This window comes from Diceros bicornis, chromosome 11 (genome assembly GCF_020826845.1).
Source record: "Diceros bicornis minor isolate mBicDic1 chromosome 11, mDicBic1.mat.cur, whole genome shotgun sequence".
Lineage (NCBI taxonomy): Eukaryota > Metazoa > Chordata > Mammalia > Perissodactyla > Rhinocerotidae > Diceros > Diceros bicornis.
Window position 1 is genome coordinate 40,749,708 of NC_080750.1, and position 18,368 is coordinate 40,768,075.

Consider the following 18,368-nt stretch of genomic DNA (forward strand, 5'->3'; position numbering starts at 1 on the left):
AGAGCATTTTAACATCAGCCTAACCAATGTCTATCTACCTGGTTAGGTGAGAAAAGTGATTTACTTTCACTTGAAGAAGGAGAACACTAGTAGAAAAATAGTCCAATTGCAGAAAGTAGTTGAATAAGAATTGAGAAATTGGACACCTAGAGTCAACTATAAATCAAACAAGCTCGGTGATAATGGGAAGGATGGAGAATGAGTAGAAGTAAGGTATTTTTCAAGATTGGGTGTGAAAAGGCAGAGAACCCAGCATGGAGCACAGAAGGGAGAATAACAGAAAATAGCAAGGCCTGGAGAAGGGGAAGAAGGGATAAGACTAAGGATATAGATGTTAGCTTTCAAAAGAAATGAAAACATCTTATTCTTTGAGTAAAGATAGACTGAACAAACAAAGAATATAAAATATAAAATGAAAAAAGAAGAAGAGAAATAGGGTAGGATTGGTCATTTGAGGAGAGCAAAAAGATTCCAAATCACTAATATGCAGAATGAAACAGAAGATCAAAAAGAGATAAGGATTACCAAGAAGCAATGAGGCTAAACTAGGGGGAAAAAAATGTGAATTTATACTAGGAAGCTCTCAAGACAGTAAATTATAACTCTAGCAAAGCTAGACAATCCATGAACAGGGAACAAAGCAGAAGAAATGAACAGCTGTAATTTAGATTAATAGAATGGGAAATTTGTGAAGAAAGATCAAGATAATGGAAATCTTGGATATGAATAAGAATAAAATTGAGATGGCTACTAGATTAAATATGGGTTAATCTGGATTAAGTTTTTCACTTAAAAAGTGAGTTCTGAAGGAAAAAGATTTTAGGAAAACTTCCCTGCATGACGTGGTTAGTACAGTAACTGTACTGGGAAAAAACAGAGTCAATACTACTGTGTAAAGGTTTCAGGCATTTGTGGAAAAACACCGTGACATTTAGAATAACCCAAATCCAGTTGAGCTTTCCTGGGTCAAATGAGTAAATAGTGAAAGACCCTTCTGATGAAGAATACTTCAACTGTTCTATCCATACAACCCCAACCACTATCTCCAAGGTGTATTATGGATCAGCGGAGTAGCAAACTCTAGGATATGTGCTGAGAAGCTGGTACCAACAGTATAAGGCAGCCCCTACCGATTTGAGTGACAAAATTAATGGTTTAACTAAAGGGTAATCCTTAACCTTGTAAGAAAAAGGGGTCTTACTACTAATATTAATCCCCCATTTCAAATATAAATGCTCAAGAAGAATTAATATATATTCAATTATTATGTTAGTAAGCATACAGAACAAGAGAAGGGGGGAAAAATAGTGCACAAAAGCCATTTTGCTTTATTTCAACTATAAATAGGCCATCAAAATCCTCTTAATTACTACATTTGACATACACCATAGGCGGAGGTAACTCTCTCAGCTAAATCTGTCTTTATTTTTATATCACAATTGAAAATTTAACACCACCATGAATGATATGTCCGTTTTTATTTCCTTTTCCATTGCAAAATATCCATGGATGATATAATACAAACTATAAAAACATCAATGTGAAGAACAATGTTACTCATCCAATGGGCACTTAAGCGATTGTTAACCAATGGACACATGATTTAAATTCAACTAACAAGAAGAATATCAATGATCTTAGCTCTATAAAATTTCATTAAAATAGACTTTTGGTTATTTGAAGTTAACACAGAATATTGTTAGATAATACAAAAGATACACACAAAAGTAAATTCCCCTAACAAAAATACAGTTATTACGCTATATTACAAACCCTTGTCCTTACACAGAAAGACAATGCTACTAAGAGTAGTGACATTCCATTGTTATAAGCCATTTCTCTAAAAAACTAAATTTTTTTAAACATTATAGGCCAATATATCCTGAACTATGTCTTCAATTGATAAAAGAAGCCACATAAGGATAAAAAAATAAGGAACAAAAATGGTCCCATAAAAATTAAAAAGATATATACTTAATAAAGCAGATGAAAAATATACATATTCCATATGTAGGTATACAAAAACATCAAAATATTATTGCCTTTAAATAACCTGCACAAGACTAACATCAATAAGATTAGCAAAATCTATTCTCTCTTCACAGGAAAGATTAAAAAAAAAAAAACTCTGATAATACTCTTAGCCTAAAAAGCAATGGTTTACTAAGGTATGAAGTCAAAACACAATAAGTGTCACGATAAACAAAAGTATTAAGTTCTGCTCCCATCCAAAAAACTAAACATGAATTCACAAGACTGATATCAATAAACATATCCCACACAGCGAACATTTTCATGATAACACGTGGGATTCAGAACAACGTTTTGCTTAAAATAATTAGCTGAGGAATTGAAGCACAAATACAAAGATAATTGCTTCCTTTGGGCTTTGGCTGTCAAACAGAGAAAATGCCAATGCTTTATAGTCCTGTGATAATTAAAATCTTGTCACAGACCTAGACTATCAATGAATATTTAAAAATAAATTTGCAATATGACACCAAAAGCACAAGCAACAAAAGAAAAAACAGATAAACTGGACTTCATCAAAATTAAAAACTTTTGTGCTTCAAAGAAACCAGAAAGAAAGTGAAAAGACAATCCACAGAGTGGGAGAAAGTATTTGCAAATCATGTATCTCATCAGGGACTAGTTTCCAGAATATATAAAGAATGCTTACAATTCAATAATAAAAAGACAACCCAATTAAAAAATGGGCAGAGGATGTGAATATACATTTCTCCAAAGAAAATAGGTAAATGGTCAATAAGCACATGAAATAATGCTCAACATTAGTTACTACGAAAATGAAAATCAAAACCACAATGAAATACCCACTACACACCTATTAGGATGGCTAAAACACAAACAAGACTGACAATAACAAGTGTTTCTGAGGCTGTGGAGAAACTGGAACTCTCATACACTGTTGGTGGAATTGTAAAATAGTGCAGCCATTTTGACAGTTTCTCAGAGTTAAATACAGATTTACCATATTATCCTGCAATTTCATCCCTATAAGTATATTCCCAAAAGAAATGAAAACATGTCCACACAAAAACTTATATGAGAATGTTCACTGCAGAAGCATTCCTAAAAAAGTAGATACAACTCATTAACTGATGAATGGATAAACAAAACGCAGTATACAATGAAATAGGTTTTTTTGGCCACAAAAATGAAGGATACATGCTACAACATGGATGAATGTTGAAAATATTACTCTAAGTGAAAGAAGCCAGGCACAAAAGGACAAATATTGTGTGAGTCCATTTATATGAAATGTCTAGAATAGGTAAATCCCATAGAAACTGAAAATATATTAGTGGTTGCCTGGGGGGCGGGGGGCGGTGAAGGAGGTTGAAGGGAAATAGGGAGTGATGGCTAATGGATAAAGCATTGGCGTTTTTTTAGGGGGCGGTGTTTGAAAGTGTCCTAAAATTAGATAGTAGCGATGATTGCACAGCTCTGGATATACTAAGAACCACTGAATTGTACACTTAGGAATGAATTTTCCGGTATGTGAACTATATCTCAACAGAGCAGTCACTAAAAATCAATAAATAAATTTGCAAAAATATAAGCCATAAACATATACTACGCAAAGATGATTGCCTCCCTCGAACTAACTCAAATATATGCATCAGTGGGGGGAAAATGATAGTAAGTTATTATTTTCTACTTAATACATCTTCAGAAATCACTTACCACATTCTAAAGTAGTAAAAATTTGAGATTTTTGTAACATCATTTGCTCCTAAAAATATTATATTTATTATAAATATACAGCAAACAGAGTAGTATAACTGGTGAATATTTAAGCATCAACTATGATTATTACAGAATTTTAGAAACATCATTTGGTTGAATATTTATTGTTTCAAACACATTAAGAAGTATAATAAAAGAAATCAATGTTTATTATTGAATATTTCTTCATGTATCTAGGAAATTTCCTTTAGCTAATCAAATAAATGTATTCATCCTTAAAAATATTTTATTGACTACATTAAAACAATCAAAAAACTATATTATGACACTTGATTAGCCAATGCCTCAGTACTTCCCCCAATGTTGAAATATATTTAATAATTTTAAAATCTATTATGATTAACCAAAGTATTGTTGTATCTATACAGTCACCATAGCACACAAGTCTAAAAATACTATATAGCTGAAGTAAAAAAAAATTCTGTGATTAACTCTCCTACTTCTACTGAAAAATAAAAAACCAAAAGCTTTATCTAGTGAAAACATAAGCTTATGAAATTCCTAACTACAGGCACCTATCAAATTTTTCATATTATAATGCTATTACAAAGAAACTGGAGTAGCCCAGATAGGAAACAGCATATGGCCTGACCATAGTACGGGTGTTCATGTTGCATTATGTTCATGAACAGGATCTAACATAAGGAGGGGTCAAGTAATGGATGGCTAAAGAAGAAATTTGTACTATGTAGTATCAACAGCTAATAGAAAAATCTCAAGTAGGGAAAATCCTGTTTCATTCAAAAAGTATTAGCATTCCTGACCACTAAGACTATTTCTTTCTCTGAACTCTTTTAATACTTAGGCTGCACACTAAAAGAATTTTCTGGATACAGTATGTAGAAAGAATCAGAAGGGGATCAGAATAAGTATAAAGAGAAGAAATTTCAGTAAAAATTTAAAGAAACAAATTACAATTGTAATTTACACTGGCTATTGTAAATGTCATTAATGTTAACACACACTTAAGTAATATGCAAAGTATTTAACATGGAGAGCATGTACTTACCAAATACTTAGGTAGCCTTTTAAAAATTCTGCTGATGGTTGAGACTCCCTAAATGATTAAAAAAAAAAATAATGAGAAACAGTTTTTCAACTACTCTGTAAAATCTACCCAAGAATCTCATTTATGTGAGAGTTATCTGTCTTTTTATAACACTAAAACCCAAGACGCACGCTGAAACTTTGCCACATGATTAATATAAAACAAATTTTTTCCTAATCTTATAAATAATTGAAATTTTACAAGTAACATACAGAAAAATAAAGAATTATCAAGGTAATGTCAGAGTTTACTACACTACAAAAAGAATGAGCTCTATATCAAATCAGATTTAAAAAATTACAGACCAAGACAACAGTGTGCTAACATTGTCTTAGAGAAGCATTCATATGTTAAATTCTTCCTGATCATCAACATACAATGTCATACTCTATATTCTGGTATCTAGTGGCCTTCTGTAGTTATCTTTGGGGTAAAGAGGTTATCTGAATGGGACAGAACACAGGGAGGCTTCAGAGGCACTGATATCTTGATCTAGGTTATAGTTACAAAGGTATGTTCACTTTGTAAAAGTTCATCAATATAGAAAAGTTCATCTGTACTTTTTGGTATACAAATTATACTTCAACTATTTTAAAAATTTAAAAAAATAAAATAGATGAAAAATTTCTTCTCAGTAAAATAATTTCAGGTCATCGAACTAATGACATGTAACTCACTAATTTGAAAATCTGAATTTCCTAACGATGTATTTCAACTTATTTCTAATGACTGCATAAAGGTAAATTAAATATATCTGGTCATTTTGTATTAGTAAGTTTTAAGAATAGTTTCAATGTAAATATAAATTTTACTAGTAAGAGATTCCTTATGATTTTCTATTAACAGCAGAGAAAGTTTTGCATAAAATCTTCCTAATGCCTATTCTCAGAAACTCAGGTTAGGTTTACAAATGTGTAATTTTGCATACATATTAAAAGTATTAATAGCTAACTCAGAAATTGATTTCAAAAGCAATCAGATGGTCAAGTCAGGCATTTATAAAAACTGTATAAGGCAAACTATTTGACCCTATTGCTTAGAAAATCTTAGATGTTTTTAAAGCAATAACCTTTTGAAGAAAAGCCTTGTAAATAAATAGTCTTACATATCTAAAAAATTTTAGGTTAATATTCACAATGGTACCTTCTTTATTCAAAATATAAACAGTCCTATCTGTATTTCCTTTTATCCATTTTTCCATTATATTTACCTAATAATAACTATGTGTTTTTTATCTAACCAACTTCTATTTCTCTCTCTAAATTAAATAACATCATTATTTCATCAGATTTGAAAACTTTTATCCTTGATGAAAACCTGCCTACTACTCACAACAACCTATTTGTCTTGAGCTGTTGGATTTTTTTGGTGTATGAGTCTCTAAGACAACAGGATGGCACAGGCCCCAACAGGTCAGTTCCCTGAACAATTCTCAGAGGCAGCATCCTTTGAACAAACTTTACTTTAGATGACTCATCAAACCCTTTCAATAACTTCCCTCAGTCTTGGGCTGTTTTATCTATCAGGGTCTAGCCTGGTTAAGATCTCTCCAAAACCTCCAATCAGCCGAGAATTGTCATCAGGTTTCTACTTGCAGGCAGCCAACCATTCAGTTGTGGATCTGAGACATAAGGTGCACAAACAACACTTTCACAGAACTGATTTTTTTAATCAGTCTAAACAACGGCCCCTCTCCCAAGCCAGACATCTGCTTTTTCTAAATTCAGGTACTTACCTTTCTAAATGGCATATTTTCACCAAGAAATACTTAAGACAAAGTTTCTGCTTTGGGAAACTTTTGATATGAACAAAATTGTTAATTTGAGAGGCACCTTAGAACAAAAAGGAGAAAAACACCTTCCCTCAAGAGAAGTCTGTCTTATCTTCCTAAAAGAAAAAGATGAACTTACTGAATGTATGGGAGACCTCCCCAGAGGTCACACATCTCAGCAAAACAAGACAGACAGATACTAAAAGGACCAGGGTCATAGTTTAGGGCCCACTTTGAAGCTGAGAGCCAACAGATCTCATCCCAAATCTAAAAAGACTACAGAACTGACACCGGTTTATTAGGAAAATTACCTAGCTTTATGATTTCTAGTAATAGTAAAGACCCCAGAGAGGATGATAAGGGTGTTAAGTAGAACAGTCTTCCCTAAAACAAAAGATGCACAATGAATTCAGGGACTGTACACTGTTTGTTCAGCAACAAATTTAATACAGACTGCTCATAAATTATAATCATGTAAAGACTAGTATTTGAAAATATAGCATCTTTAAATAGAGCTAACGATATATTTCCCTAGAATACTGTTATTTTTTGTTGTTTTCTAAAAAAAGTAGGGCCTCAGCTAATCAAGAGTTTTAAGTAGTTAATAGATATCAGATCTTGGATTATCTGCAACAAAGCATTAGAAATCATTTTTCAAATTACCCATTACCCATTCAATTTAGCCTAATTACAATATTTCACAAATCAATCCAGTGTAAATCAACAGTTTATCTCCACCTTATACAGAACTGAATCCTAGTATATCCTTTGAATGTCTTCAAAAAACCTCACACCTTCATAATTTTTTGTAAAAGATATAAATTTTTACTTTAAAAATCTTATGTTGTATGTCTATTTCCTTAACAAAGAGGGCACAGCACTCAGTATTTATCTCTCAAGCATCTTGCCTGATTGCTACAAAACTGTAAAAGAATGCTTACATAATACCTTCAACAATTTGAAAGGATCCCTCAACATTCTGATGACTTTCTCATAGACACTACCAACAAATTCAAAAAGTAAACTCATGGTACTTTTAAAATATCTGATTCATCCCAGTTGTTAAAACATACAAAACGTAAGTTTCAGTATAACTTATCTGCATTTTTATAATCCTTTTCACTACAGAATTATATCTTTATAAAGTTATGCCCTCACTTTTCTTCAACATTTCCACAAACCTTAAAAGTACTTCTAAATTCCTCACACTTCTTGTCAATTGCCAATTTTTACAACATACTTCTTATGAGGCATGTGCCTTGTATATCTTTCACTGCCATCTTCATACTCCTTGATTATTTTATTAATTAATTACTAATTCTCACAACCACTGTGAGAATTCTAAGCCCCTTCCAAAATACAAACTTTATTTAGAAACGTTTATAAACTGCTACCCACATTGATATCTGCAACTGGCAGATCTGCAATAAATTGAAACTATGGAGTCCTAACATCTCACATAATCCCTAAGACTACAACTATTTAAACAGAGTTAAAAAAAAAAAATAAGGAAAAGAATGTTACAATAACTGAGAAAAGAGTAAACATATTAATTCTTAAACCTTGTGCTATAAAATTTAACGCATACTATTCTAAAGTAAAGAACAGTTCCACAAAATCAAATCTATCAATACTCTTTAACAAAAGAGTAGGAGGAAAACAAAAGCCCAAAAGGACTTATTTGAAATAATACAGTTAATAAAAGCAGGCCTATCTAGAACCAAGTATTGTGAATTCCAATACCCTTTCTATTACCCCACTGGCTACAAAGTAATTTGGATTCAAGGTGTAATCTTATAAAAAGGTTAAAAGATTTTCCTTTTCCATTCAAAAACAAATTATTCCAACAAACCACAGAGGGATACGCATTCAGGTGTTTAAGAAACATTCACCAAAATAAAACACGTCTTAACAAATTTTTTAAAATTTAAAAGAATCAAGATAATACAAAATGTATTATCCAATGGAATTAGCCTAGAAATGAGTAACAGAAAGATATCCAAAAAATCCCAAATATGGATATTCAACAATACACCTAAATAAACTATGGATCAAAGAGAACTCACAGAAAGTTAGAAAATATTTTGAACTAAATGAAAATAAAAATACAGCATATCAAAATTAGTATGATGCAAAGTAGTGCTTAGAGGGAAATTTATAGCATTAAATGTCTATGTTAGAAATGGAAAAAATTTCAAATCAATAAGCTTGGACCTTAAGAAACTGGATACAGACGAACAAGATAAACTCAAAGCAAGCAGTAGGAAGGTAATGATAAAGAGCAGAAATCAATACATTTCAATGGAATTGAAAACAGAAAAACAGAAAAAAAATTAATGGATACAAATCTGGTTCTTTCAAAAGCTCAATAAAATTAATAAACCTCTAGCTAGACTAACCAAGAAAAAAGAGACAGAGAATACAAATTACCAACATGAGGAATGAAAGCGGGGATATCACTATAGACTTTAGACATTAAAAGGATAATTAGAGAATACTTATAATAATTAGGAAATACAACTTTATACCTACAAATTCAGCAACTTAAACAAAAGGGATCATTTCATCCTAAAGGATAAAAACCGCCAAAACTCATTCAAGAAAAGGCAGATAACCTGAACTGTCCAGTATATATTAAAGAAAACAAAAAGGGAGAGGCACATGAGATCTAATTGTGATTATTCATTGGCTACTTGACTGCTCCAAAGAATTTCAGAAGAAGGTTAGTTTATTTTTTATAGACTACAGTAAAGCCTTTGACTGCATGGCTCAGGAAAAGCTATGGGCTGCTCTGAAAGAAACAGGCATGCCTCAGCACTTGATTGTCCTGATGCGTAACCTGTATGGTGGACAAGAAGCCACTGTCAGGACAGAATATGAAGAGACAGAATGGTTTCCTACAGGCAAAGGTGTCAGACAAGAGTGCATTTATCTCCCCATCTGTTTAATCTGTATGCAGAATATAGCATACGAAAAGCTGGGCTAGATTCAGATGAAGGAGGAGTGAAAATTGGTGGAAAAAATATCGACAACAAAAGCCATGCAGATGACACCATCTTACTGGCAGAAAGCAGCGATGACTCTGAAACAACTTCTGATGAAAGTGAAAGAAGAAAGTACCAAAGCAGGACTGCACTTAAACATCAAGAAGACAAAAATCACGACTACAGAAGAACTACACAGCTTTAATGAAGACACTGAAATAATTAAAGACTTTGTTTACCTTGGCTCAGTCATGAATTTAAATGGAGACTGCAGCCAAGAAATCAAAAGAAGACTGAGACTTGGAAGGGCAGCAATGAAAGAATTAGGAAAGATCATCAAGTGTAAGGAAGTGTCATTAGAGAACAAGGCCAAGATTATCCACACCCTTGTATTCCCAATTACTACGTACGGGTGCGAAAGCTGGACAGTGAAGAAGGCTGACAGGAAAAAAATGATTCATTTGAAATATGGTGTTGGAGGAGAGCTCTACAGATATCCTGGACCACTAGAAAGATGAACAAATGGGTCCTAGAGCAACGTAAGCCTGAAATATCGTGGAGGAAAAATTGATAAAACTGAGGCTGTCCTACTTTGGGCACATCATGAGAAGGCAGGATTCTTTAGAAAAGACAAGAATGCTGAGAAAAACAGAAGGCAGCAGGAAAAGAGGAAGATCAAATATGCGATGGATTAATTCCATAAAGGAAGCCATAGACATGAGTCGGCAGAAGCTGAGAGCGGCTGTTGAGGACAGGACATTGTAAACATCACTCATTCATAGGGTCGCCAGGAGTCAACTTGACGGCACATAACAACAAAACTTGTTAGACTGCAAATAGTGTAAAATCTCAGACCCTTCACAGTTCTTGACAATGGAACTCTAATTCCAAATAAAAGGGGTAGAGCCGATATTAGAAAAAGATAAAAGAAAGGTCCAAAAAAGACCGTTTGGAAGAGTATTAGCAGTTATCAGATTTATCATCTCTGTCACCAGAGTAATGCATTTCCATGTCTGTCGTTTCCTTGCACCCTCTTTGAACAAGTATAAAAAAATCATGTGTGTTTGGAAATCTTATACACGAAGTCAAACAATGAAAATGCCTCAATGCAACTGCAGTATGACCTAAAAGGGACGTAGAAGTGTTTAAAAGAAGAAACAAAAGATATTAAATATGAAAAATAAAAATATAAAGCAAAAATAAAGAAATATATACATATTCAACCATTATATATTTGTAATTTGAATTTTTCAAATATCATCTCAATACTACCCGGTTCTGCTTATCCACATTTTTACTTCTGCAGAGTGGTTCTTAAATTTGATCAGATCAATGAGTATTTACTGTGTTATATTACTTGTCTTGTTGATCTCTTCTTGTTCTCTGCCCACAACTCAGGAAATAAGCCTCTTTTTCAAATTTGACACGTTTCTATAGGGACAAAAGGAGAAAGTTTTTCTGTTTTTTTGGTTTGTTTTTATTTTTTGCTAATGAAGATTAGCCCTGAGCTAACATCTGTTGCCAACCTTCCTCTTTTTCTACGTGAGCCGCCACTACAGCATGGCCACTGACAGACGAGTGATGTAGGTCCACACCTGGGAACCAAACCCGGGCCACCAAAGCAGAGCATGCCAAACTTAACCACCAAGTCACCAGGGCTGGCCCAGAAAGTTTCTCTTTTTTATCTACAAATTTAAATAGCTGACTTTGTGTAATTTAACATGAATTAGAAAAGGTAATTACATCATAAGATTTCCCTCCACTACCCCAAAATACTAGGTTAAAATTCTTTACGGATATTATGATTTTTTAACATGTTCAAAGAGAAGGCAAGGAAATAACAAAAATTTTACCACTACATTGGAAAGATTTTTCACTAATAACATCAAAAACTAGAGTATATATTTTTAAATATTTCTGTTATGGTAAAATATACGTAACATAAAATTTACCATTTTAACCACTTTTAAGTGTACAATTCAGTGGCATTGAGTACATTCACAGTATTGTACAACCAGCACCATTATCCATTTCCAGAACTTTTTTATCATCCCAAACAGAAACTCTCTACCCATTAAATAACTCTCCATTCTTCCTTACCCCCAGGCTCTGGTAACCTCTACTATACTCCTTAACTCGATGAATTTGCCTACTTTAGGTACCTCACATGAGTAGAATCATACAATATCTATTCTTTTGTGTCTGGTTTATTTCACATAGCATGAGCTCAAGGTTCATCTAGGTTGTAGCATGTGTTAGAATTTCAATCCTTTTTATGGCTGAATAGGACTCTACTGTAGATACATACCACATTTGTTTATCCATTCATCTGTTCATGGACACATGGGTTGTTTCCACTTTTTAGTTATTGTGAATAAGCTGCTATACACACTGGTGTACAAGCATCTGATTGGGTCCCTGCTTTCAATCCTTTTGGTGATATAACTAAGAGTGGGATTGCTGGATGATATGGTAATTCTATATTTAACTTTTTAAGCAACTGCCAAACTGGTTTCCATACCATTTCATGTACCATTTTACATTTCCACCAGCAATGCATGAAGGCTCCTATTTCTTCACGTCCTCACCAACACTTGCTGTTTTCCCTGTTTTTAATAATAGTCAAGTGGTATCTCACTGTGGTTTTCATTTGCATTTTCCTAATGACCAAATGCTGTTAAGCATCTTCCTATTTGCTTATCAACCATTGTGTATCTCTTCTTTGGAGAAATGTCTATTCAAGTACTCTGCCCATTTTTCAATTGGACTGTTTGTTTTCTGTTGTTGAGCATAGTGCTTTTCATAAAGTTGGGAAAACTTAAAAGCATAGAATGCTTTCTCTGAGGTAACAATCTTGCGTTAATGAAATTAACAAGGTTACAGCTAATCTCAGATTAAAGGATTAAATAAGGAGGCTGCAAAGCAGTAATCTAATCAACAATAAACAAAGGTATAGTAAATCTGATTACACAGCTGTTAAATAAAACAGAACGTGGTGATGGCGGAAGTCTTTTTAAGCAAGCTACTTTGGAAGAGTTACATATAACTTGAGTTTTCCTTAACTGAAACTAGTCTTTTAGAGATGCAAATGACAAATATATATTTTTATATATACTGATTTTATTACAGACTACATTAAGTAGTGAAACATGTCTCATAAAACATACATAAGTAAGACATCTGGTCAAAAAGAAAAAAAAAAACGATAATTTAGCGTCTTACTTTTTAAATTGTAATGTATGTTTTCTCATTTGTCTCAAAGATATCTCTTTGTTTTAGCTTTGGGGGAATGGGAGGAGGTGAATTTAAGAACAAATCAAACCGCATGCTTTGCATTTGGTAATTACTTTCTTTGGTCTCTCCTGTCCTAGAACAGTTCCGCATATCTTTTTTTTTCTTAAGACATTGATGTGTTAAGGACTCCTGGCCAGTTTTGTTGTAGAATGTCCCACATTCTGGATTTGTCTGTTTCCCAGAGTGACTTATTCCACAATCCCCTGTATTTTCTGAAAACAAGAGGTCAGGTCTGGGAACCTGACTGGATACAGAATAAACATATTAGGCAAGAATACTCCAAAGGTCATAAGTATTCCATGTTACATCACAGCAAAAAAACAGGATATCATGTTGCCCAACTATAAGAATTTGAACCACTTGGTTCAAATGGCAACTTACAGATCTCTCTATTACAAATGCACATTTTCCTCTTTGTAACAGTAAGTGATGTATGGGATCATAATTTGGCACCACGCATATATCCTGTTCCCAGCAGTCTTTCCTCAAAGGTTTCCATTGAACATCCACTGATGTTCCATCAAACATCCATTGATGTTTTTGGCCTAAACAGTTTCATTGGAGTTTACAGTATGAGAATTTTCTAGTTCTGATACTGCTTCAAAATTTATTAACTTCTCTCTTCTCTAAAGGAGGACCTTCCTTTTCTCTTTCTCTTCTTATCACTCTGGACCCACATTATTTTTTTAATTCAAAGTTTTATAATTAATTACCATCATTCTTTCACTGATGCTCAGATAGTTTCAGATTCAGCCAGTAGAAACTCCTTTGGGTTGGGTTCTTTTGATGTGATCCAACAGCTTTTGAACACTTCCTTGTTTTCTGGCTCACTGTGTGTTTTCTCTGTGAAAGAATTAGGATCCACTATTTTTCACAGCAGTCTTGGGTCCTTTCAGTGGGAACAATACTTAGAGACCACGTTATCAATGCTGAGTGTAATTATCGCTACTGAGATTGTTGATGCTTCTTTTGTTGTTTTTTTTTGTGTGTGTGAGGAAGATCAACCCTAAGCTAACATCCATGCCAATCCTCCTCTTTTTGCTGAGGAAGACTGGCCCTGGGCTAACATCTGTGCCTCTCTTCCTCCACTTTACATGGGACACCGCCACAGCATGGCCTGATAAGCAGTGCATCGGTGCGCACCCGGGATCCAAACCCAGGCCACCAGCAGCAGAGCACACGCACTTAACCACTACGTCACGGGGCCAGGCCCCTGTTGATGCTTCTAAGTCCTTTTGGTAGAAGGCAAGGAGAGACATATATCAATATAATCATGGACTCATACTGATATTTCCATTTCATTTGACAGTGAAAGACTTTTTGTGGCTATATTTGTCTCTATTCTCTTAAAGTTAAATTTATGGTTGCCAATAATATTAATAGGTTAACTTAAATTCCTTGCCCTACAAGATACCTGGAATGGTTTCAAGATTACCACAAACAATATAGTCCTACTAAGTTAAGTAATGGTGGTCTAGTGGTTAAGATTCAGTGCTCTCACCACCACAGCCCAGGTTTGTTTCCCAGTCAGGGAACCATACCACCCACGTGTCAGGTGTCATACTGTGGTGGCTGTGTGTTGCTGTGATGCTGAAAGCTATGCCACCAGTATTTCACATACCAACAGAGTCACCCATGGTGGACAGGTTCCAGCAGAGCTTCCAGACTAAGGCAGACCTGGCCTCCTACTTCCGAAAAACTGGCCATGAAAACCCTAAGAATAGCAGCGGAACATTGTCTAATATAGAGCTGGAAGATGAGAGGATGGTGTAAAAAGACCGGGCAGGGTTCCGCTCTGCTGTACACAGGGTCACTAGAGTCAGACTGAACTCCACAGTACTAACAAAAGTTAAGTAAATAAGATCATACTATATGGATCATTCTATATTTTCATTAATAATGTGTCTTGGAGATTTTGCCATATCATGACACACAGACTTTATTCTTTATAGTCTGTTACTAATATTCAAAATATGGATGTACCACAATTTATGTAGCCATTTCCCTCCTAGTGGACATCCAGATTGTTTCCAACATTTTGCTACAACAAATAATGCTACAGTTAACATATTTGTATACACATCTTTATGCATACTTCTATAAAACTATTCATGTATATTGTTTAAATTATTTCTTATTCATAACTCATTTTTCTAATATTTGTTATTTTGTAGAAGCCCTTTGTTATGTCTGTTAAAACTTTGCTACATGTTGCAAATATTTTCTACTAAACTGAACTGATCTCACTATGACATCTTCTTAGAGAAACCTGTTCCATTTTAATGGAGTCAAATCTGTTTTTCTTCTCCTTTTCAGATATGTGGTTCCTTATGTTTTGATGGGTAAAAAAAAACCTTTGTGCTTCGTGTGTATCTATGTGTCTGTGTGTGTGTACAATTTCATTCTCATTTTTCATTTATTTGGACTCTTTCTGGACTCTTCCTACATCACTAGCAGTGTTTTAATTACTACAGCTTTATAGTATAGCAAGTATAGTACAGCAAGTAATATAGTACAAGACCTATCTCATTTTTATTTTTAAAATTTGTATTGGATATTCTCATTCATATACTCTACTATATATATTTGAGAATCAAGTTGTCAAGTTTTCCCTCACTCCTCACAAAAAGAAAAAATAAATTGTGGTTTTGATTGGAATAGCATTAATTTTATGGATAAAACTTTGAAAAAGTCTACATTTTACAATATTGAGTTTTTCATTCTGAAAAAAACAGTAGGTCTCTTCATTTATTTGATCCTAGAATAAACTGTTATTTTTTTCATACAAATCCTATTCACTTCTTATTAAATTTATTTCTACATATTTTGTGGTTTCACAGCTTTGTGAATGGGCTCTAACATGTATTCTACATAAATTTCTAAAATAAAAATCTATGGAGGATTTTTTTCTCAAAATAATAAATATCAAATACATAAAACAAAACGAAAATCAAGATTCCCATTAAAAAAACAAGAACCATCAACCTTTGCCTTTAAAAGAGAGATATAACAAGGATGTCCTCCTTTTTGCAGTTCAAATGCACAGTAGCATTTACAGAATAAATATGGCAAAGAGCATCCTTTTTTTCTAATTACTTGGCTATCCACATGGGAGGGGCAACAAAAATACTAGCAACATTGTAAAAGCTCCACAAAAACGAAAAATCAACTGCAGTACAATTTACTTGTGGTACACTGTTCATATAAAATAAATCTGCTCACAATGGTTTGTCTAATTATTCAATGCTCAGATGTAAATTTACCTCAGGACACAAGATTTATGAAAAGAAAAGTATAAAGCCCAACTAAATAGAAAAAGAGAAAAACATGAATTCTAGTTAACAAAATCATACGTAGTAATGACACCAAAAAGACTGAAACCACTAAGAGCTAAGACCAAAATTCTAAAGATCTATGGAAAGGAAGACAAAGTTGTGCTGATAATACACCTCAGAACAAGGAAGCCTTTAGGTATTGTATACTGCCAACCCATAAATAAGCCTTGCCCCTGATAAGCAGATTCTGGCAAGTTAATTTCCTAGGAAGGTATCCTAGACACCAAGAAGGTATCCAGAGTCACCTGAAGAGTCAGGGGTAAAATACCTTAGGACAATACTTCTCACAACATTCCAGTTTAGTGTCCCTAGCAAAATATCACCAAAGGTAAAAGTAATAAACATGTAACTATCTCATTCCACCTTATCCCTCAGCTCATCTAGCCTGTGACAAGACAGAGCACAGACTGAGATAGCCTACATGAAGGCTAAATTGTTTAGAATGCTTGTCTCACAATAAAAATTAACACACATTTTGCATTCAACTTTGTATTATTTGTGAATTCATTCTATTATAAATAATCTTCTAATTACTTAACAGTTAAATTGCCTAATGTTTCTTTTCTCCAACTCTTTAAGTAAAATTGGGATGCTCTGACAAATACTGTTTGTCCTATGGATGCATGACTCTCCCTTTACACGGGCCAGACCATACTAGACCATACCACCAAACGGTAGGGAAGTATACATAAAAAGCAAGACCTTAGAAAATCAAAAACAAGGTAATATAAACAAAATAGACAGTAATATATCCCCTGATGGACAAATACTTCAGTGGAACAGCCAAATATTAAAATTTCCTATTGAAATCAGGTATAAAAGTAGGACTTCACAAATTTCTTAAAAAATTGAAGAAACTATAACACTAAAGGTGAGAAGTAAAATCAAATAATACTATTTCATAAAATAAATTTTTCCTTTAATGTTAAGTTCATAATAACAGAAAATATAAGCTCACAATGACACAAATATATATAAATACATATAGGTGTATGTGTCCGTATGTACATATACATATATTTCTAACTTTTAACAAAATTTGTCAAAATAACAGCTTCTAAATTATGGGATAGCTAAAAGTGGCTTTTGGTCTTCCTTTAAATATAAATAATAAATATGACCACAATGGATATTTATTTATTTATTTATTTATTCTTCTCTTTTTTTGGGAGGAAGATCGGCCCTGAGCTAACATCTGCCAATCCTCCTCTTTTTGCTGAGGAAGACTGGCCCTGGGCTAATATCCATGCCCATCTTCCTCCACTTTACATGGGACGCGGCCACAGCATGGCTTGAGAAGCAGTGCATCGGTGAGCGCCCAGGGTCCGAACTCGCGAACCCCAGGCCACCACAGCGGATCGTGCACACTTAACCACCTGCGCCACCAGGCCAGCCCCCACAATGGATATTTATAATAGTCACTAAACAATTATGTAGTTTTGTTCATAATTGAAAGAATTGTAGCAATGATCTTTTTAATCTATCATTTAGTTCACCTTTAAAGGCCATTTTACAAAAGTTTTGAATATCTAGACCCCTGTCTTCTATTTTTATAAGAATAATCTTTACAAATGAGGAAAATCTGGAAACATACGTTTTTTCAGATGCCAAAATCTGATTCTAACCAACTTTATCTAGCGCTAAGAGAAGAAATAATACACACCAATGTATATAACCTTAGCATAATAAAGTTTATTTATTTAAGGAGATAAAGGAGAATCTGGAATCTTTAAAGAACAGAGCTGACAATATGGAGGAAAGAATTAGTACTTTAGAGGATAGGAATACAGATATACTCCAGATGGAAGAAGAGAGAGAACTAAGACTAAAAATAAATGAAGAAAGACTCCGAGAAATATCTGACTCTATTAGAAAATGTAACATAAGAATTATAGGTATTCCTGAGGGAGAGGAGAGGGAAAGAGGAACAGAGAGCCTATTCAAGGAAATAATAGCTGAAAATTTCCCAAATCTGGGGAAGGAGCAGGAAATACCAGTAAGCGAAGCCAACAGGACGCTTATATATATTAACAGACAAAGGCCTTCACCACGACACCTAGTGGTAAGGCTAGCCAGGGTCAACGACAAAGAAACAATATTAAGGGCAGCTAGACAAAAACAAAAAATAACGTACAAAGGAACTCCCATCAGGCTCTCAGCGGATT

At 33.8% G+C, this 18,368-nt stretch overlaps 1 protein-coding gene across 5 annotated transcripts in view; it reads right to left on the reverse strand.

The window, feature by feature from the left end:
* Positions 1 to 18,368, reverse strand: part of FBXW7 (F-box and WD repeat domain containing 7) — a 232,263-nt gene that overhangs the window by 152,846 nt on the left and 61,049 nt on the right. For 4 of the 5 annotated variants that reach the window (XM_058550194.1, XM_058550193.1, XM_058550199.1 and 1 more), the window contains exon 2: positions 4,781 to 4,828. The exons of the other annotated variant lie outside the window; for it this stretch is intronic. The gene's annotated coding sequence lies outside the window, so the exon portion shown is untranslated. The remainder of the gene's footprint in view (positions 1 to 4,780; positions 4,829 to 18,368) is intronic. 5 annotated transcript variants of the gene reach the window in all.